The sequence below is a fragment of the Phyllostomus discolor genome, chromosome 10, assembly GCF_004126475.2.
Source record: "Phyllostomus discolor isolate MPI-MPIP mPhyDis1 chromosome 10, mPhyDis1.pri.v3, whole genome shotgun sequence".
NCBI classification, from domain to species: domain Eukaryota; kingdom Metazoa; phylum Chordata; class Mammalia; order Chiroptera; family Phyllostomidae; genus Phyllostomus; species Phyllostomus discolor.
Window position 1 is genome coordinate 2,280,431 of NC_040912.2, and position 5,702 is coordinate 2,286,132.

At 48.6% G+C, this 5,702-nt stretch overlaps 1 non-coding gene across 1 annotated transcript; it reads right to left on the minus strand.

The window, feature by feature from the left end:
- Nucleotides 1-937: 937 nt before the first annotated feature.
- On the minus strand, nucleotides 938-1,071 carry LOC114508303. The gene has a single exon (XR_003685535.1). It is a non-coding gene; the product is annotated as a U4 spliceosomal RNA (small nuclear RNA).
- Between the last annotated feature and the right edge of the window lie 4,631 nt (nucleotides 1,072-5,702).

Sequence of the window (5,702 nt, forward strand, 5' to 3'; positions counted from 1 at the left end):
CTCTGTAACAGTATCACACTCAAGCACACCGTGTGATGTTGTAGGTGAAATGGTCAAATTACAACTGTGAATCATCCCACCCACGTTATTACCCCACCAAGCACACTCAAGCAGGTGTTCCTTCTGCTGGGCCCGGTACGTGGCGGCCACGGAGGTCAGGGGAGGATACGGCCGCAGGAGCCTTGGATGCTGCCTCCAGATTGCTTACTTCTCTGACTCCGCCTTCTTCCCGCCAGTCTTCCCGCCTCCTTGCTGACCTCCAGATCAGCCAGACTTTCTCTCATGTCAGTGCCTTTCCGCTCGCTGTCTCCCGCTGGGTATTAATCTGGCTTCCTCTCCGAACTCCTTTAGGCTCCGATGCATATGTCACCCCTCTCTTGGGATCCTCCGTTTCCTGTATCAGAAGTGACAGCTCCTCCTGCTTTCGGTCCCTGTTTTATTGTCTTCCCTATCGTTTGGTCTCCACCTAACATAGCACATACTTTCCTGTTTGTCTCACCCAGTGTACACTTTCTCCGTGATAAGATTGAATGAATGGATAAATTATAGCTCATAATTCTGTTTTCCCTTTCTGGCATGAGGAACCCATTGCTATGGGCTGGTCATATTTTGGCATAATGATGTCTGGGTTTACAATGAATGGAAGTTATTAATGATGTGCATTACTGATATTGATGCATTAGTCAAATGGTTTCAGGCAAAGCAGAAAATGGAATTATCCTTAAACTTCCAAATGAGACTTGCATTAACCTCATATCAAAGTTAGACAAAGAGAGCACAAAATAACGTGTAGCTTAATCACACGAATGAATCTAGGTAAAGAAAACCAAAACAATATTTAACAGGGGTTTGAAAAAAACCATGGTTTATGACAAATAGGTCTTATTGAAACCAGTCAGGTCAAATCTCTTCATTAACAAATGAAAAGAGAAAAAATAATGTTGTCTTCATCCTAGATATTAAAAAGCATCTGATGAAATTCAGTAGCCATTCCAGATTGGAGCATTCAATTAGCAATATTCGAGCCTTGGATAAACCTCACTGGCTACGGTACTGCCACTGTGCAAAGCTCAGATCTGAGTATTCAAACACCCAAACTAGCAAGGCAATGTAATATGTTACAATAGCCTGTGAGAACCCCCTGCAGACATTACACTAAATTTTAAACTACTGAATGAAGCCTCAGACATGTGTAAGTTCAGCACAGTCACACAGCTGAGTGGCCGTCCCAGTGCACACAGTAGGGTAAATGCAAACAGTGGGGGGTACGTAGGGGCTAGGGGGAGAAATAAGGTATGGTTAGTGTTGTTAATAAAGTCATCTGCTTAAGGACCAGAAAGGAGCCGCAGAAACTACAAGAAATCTAGAAATAAACATAGTTCTTCACGGAAGGCATTTCAAACTGCAGAGCATATTCTTTTGAAAAAGTCTATGGAGTGTTATATCATATTCAAAACCAGAAAAACGTAATGCTTCCGCGTCAACAGCTTTCCACGAGTTGACCTTTGAATTCAACCCCGTTGCACTGGAAACCCCAGAGAGGCCTTTGGAGAGAGGACCAGCCGGCACACTGCGGCTCTGGGGCGGCGTCCAACCCACAGCCTCGTTTTGTAAATGGGATTTCGCTGGGACGCAGCCACGGCCATCTGTTTGGATACTGCTGGCGGCCACATCGCACCACGGCAGCGGAGCAGGGTCGTTCCGACACAGGCTGCGGGGCTCGCAGCGTCTAAATAGCCGCCGATGGGCCCTTGGTGTCTCCTGACCCTCCAGTCGTTGACAAAGAACAAACCAACGACAACAACAACAAGAGTGCGGTGTCAGGTGTCATCTGCATGTACATCTGTGGTAAGTAACACATTCTAGAAATGCAGCAGAACGGCGTGTACAGACAGGTGCGTGCACAAGGAGGCGTGAGGTGGGGCGGAGGGGCGCCGGGAGTCGGCTCAGCGGATGCTGCTGACATACACAGTGCCCTCGGAGAAGACGTGAAGTGGGATCAGCATTTCATAAGAAACTGAAAAGTCAATTTCGAATGTTTCACCATGAAAGGAGCACTTTAAATTATTTGGAAAAAATATTTAGAAGAAAATAAGAGCCTATTAAGAGATCTTACAGCCGGTGTGCATTATTTGTTGTCACTCGTGAAACGCCCCCAAAGCATAGCGTTCGTTGTTTTAAATGCACGGGAAGAACTACAGTTGGATTCAATTAGCTGGAAAAAAAAAAAAGAACAGCAGAGCCCAGCCTTTATGTAAATAAGCGTTATCTCTAGAAAAATGATAACGAGCAAGCCGTTACCTGCGGGGCACAGACGGGGGAAGAAATGCTCAGTGCATTCAGTTTTATCTGACACGTGTCTCTATTGTTAGGGTTTTTGTTCTCGGGAACACAGCGATTCAGAAGTAGGTGATGGAAGCAGAACAGACCAGCCCTTGGACAGAATTCTCCCGTGTCTCTCCCTCCCGCAGCTGTGTGGTCAGTGTGCGGCCGGCACGTCCCCCTCCCACGGGTCTCCCCAGCGCTCCCTCCCTCCCTCTGCACTGGCCCTTCATTCCCGGCAACGGACCGGACAGACACGCCTGGCTTGGGCTGCAGTCCAGAGCGATGGAGCACAAGCAGGGCCAGCGTCCAGGGTGTGCCTCGGGGGGCGCCACTCAGCCCTAAGTGTCGGGGGACGGGGGATACACACACAGCTCCCTGTCCTTCTGTGCGCCAGTGTTCTCATTTCCTATCCGAAGGCCAGGGTCTCAGCGACACTCAAGTGCCACTTTGGAACGCTTCTCTGAAGAGGATGTACAGATGGCCAATAGACATGTGAGAAGGTGCCCAACGTCACGAGTCATCGGGGAAAAGCAAATTAAAACCACAACGAGGCATCACTTCACACCTGTCAGAATGGCCGTCTTCAATACATCAACAAACAGAAAGGGAATGCAGGGGATGCAGACTGGTGCGGCCGCTGTGGAAAGCAGCGTGGAGTTACCCCAAAGATTTAAAAATGGAAGTGGCTGATGTATGGCCTGGTGATTGCACTTCCGGCAACATATCTGAAGACACTCAAAACACTGGCTCGAGAGCACATACGCACCCAGAGTTCACTGTGGCATTATGTACAACAGCCAAGATGTGGAAGCAGCCCTGGCGACCAGCAGCACATGGGTGGGTAAAAAGGCTGTGGTGCAGTTACACAATGGAATACTACTTGCCTATAAAGAAGGAGATTCTAACTTCTCCGACAGCATGCATGGACCTGGAGGGTATTAGGCTAACTGAAATAAGGCCGTCAGAGGAAGATAAATACCATATGATGTTACTGTATGTAGAATCTAATAAACAAAACAATCAGACAAAATACAAACAGATTCAAAGATACAGAGAATAGGCTGTCAGAGGGGAGGGAAGTCGGGGACTGGTTGTGGCTGTTAATAATTGTGAGTTTGCTGTCATTTTACTGTACATGTTTTTTTATCTTCTTTTTCTTAGATAAGTCCCTTTAACATTTCATAAAATAAGGGCTTGTTAAAGGAGTTCATCATCACCAAGCTCCTTGATTCTTTATCCAACATTCTTTTCCTTATCTCGACATAGTTGAGTCTGGGAAGAATTTTGGCCTGAACTTTGGCCCCCTGAGGAAAACCCATTCTTTCCAATCAGAGGGTGAATATTAATGATTGCGGCCTGTAACTAAGGAAGCTCATGTAACAACCCAAGGGCCAGATGCTTTGACAGGCGGCGCGCCTGCTGGCGGCCGGTGAGACGCAGTCTCCGAATCGGCCCTTGGCCTGCGACCAGCTGAGGACTGTGTGTACGCCGGGCAGTTCGTACACTTAGCAGAAGGAGACATGGTTGTTCACGTTTGAAGGAAACATACGGTGACCTTGTGCCTGTGTGTCTGGGTGCACCGGGCCTACCTTCGCCTGTTACAGCACACACAGTTCATTCGGCTTTATTCTCAGCTCATCTTCTTCTTGCCTCCCTCAGAAGCAAAGCGTTAGTGTTTTACCATCAGATTCCTTTGTGATCAAGGTGAAGTTTTTCTCAGTCTGCCTGCCCTGTTCAAAGCCACTGTCACCAGGGAACACCGATGGCTATGCCAGAGGGAAGGCTGTTTCTATAAATAATTCCTGGAGGTGGATGAACTGCAATCGACGGTGTTTTGGGCATGTTTCCAAGTGGGATCGCAACTCTCTTCCAAGACACAATTCCACATTCCTCCTCTCTGCCAATACGTCTTATTTTGTATGTAAAACCTATGTTTCATCACCTTATATAGTAAAGGTTTCTAGTTTCACTTGATTCAAAATATCGGGTTTCTATTTTTTTCTAATTGTAAATACATTATAACGTTTGTGTTGTATGTACACATACACGTGTGTGTGTGTGTGTGTGTGTGTGTGTATTTCCCATTAGGGAAACACCATATGTTTAAGCAATAAAGTGTGGCTCTCAGATGTTTTACTTCTTTAGTACAGCAACTAATTCACTTGTAGTTAATGACTTTTGAACATTTCAAATACAAATATAACTACCCCACCCACCTTAACAAAAAGAAGTCACACAAATTAGTTGTGTGAAGCCACACAGTGTGCCTTGTGACCTTGGCGGTTGGACTCGGGAGGTGACCAACTGAGGCACGTCCACCAGGGCTCTGCCATGCTGTCCGGACCCACGAGAAACTAGACGCACCTCCTTGGCCCTGGAAACTGCCAATGCACTTGACTGAGTCCTGCTCTTTCTGAAAACTCGGCCAGGGCTCTGGAAGTGAGGGCAGGCGTGTGCGGATCGCCGGCCGGAGAGCTCCCGGGAGGAGGCAGGGAGGGTCAGCCCTCGGGAGGGTGTGCGCCCAGCCCGCGCCGGGACCTGCGCTGCTGAGAGTGAGGTCGGGCGGGAGGAAGCAGGTCCCTGTGGGGCGGAGCCGCGTTGAACACTGGCCGTCACCCCGGGACCCGCAGGTGCACCGGGCTCCTCGGTGTCTGTGCACCCCAGAAAATCAGTTCCAGCCTCCTTCGGACTCCACCCCAAAGGGGCTCTCTCTGCACAGTGCGTGCCCCCTCCCGTGTGCCTTTCTGAGCGCGTGCAGGGGGAGCAGGCGCGTTATTTTATAGTTGCCAGATACTAGATGTGAACCAGACGTCCTTCAGTAGAGAAACTGATGAAGTGCAGCACAGCTATCCAATGGAGTATTGTTCGGTGATTAAACAGAAATGAGCTCACCGAGCTCCGAAATGACACGGAACGGTAGTAACGCATTTTTGCTCAATGAAAGAAAGCAGAGCGAAGAAGGCTCCACACGGGGTAATTCCACCTTTGTGACCCCGGAGAAAGACACGCCTCCACCAATGACGAAGAGACCAACGGCTGCCTGGGGTTCCCGAGAGGGGGCGGGGTGAAGAGGGGAAGCACAGGCAGGTTCTAGGACCGGGAAACTGTTTGGCATGGCAGTAGCATGTTGAATAAGTGATATTGTGCATGGGTCGAATCCCACAGAACTGTACCACACAATGTAAACTGTGAACTGTAGTTGCTAACAGTGTGTTAATAGTGCTTCATCAGCTGCAGCAAATGCACCTCCCCAGTATAAGGCATGAATCCTGGGAGAAATCGTGTGAGGGGAAGGGAGGGGATGGAACGAATGAGTGTACAGGAAGTCCCTGTCCTTCCTGCACAAGGTTTTTGTAAACTGAAAGCTTCCCTAAGAT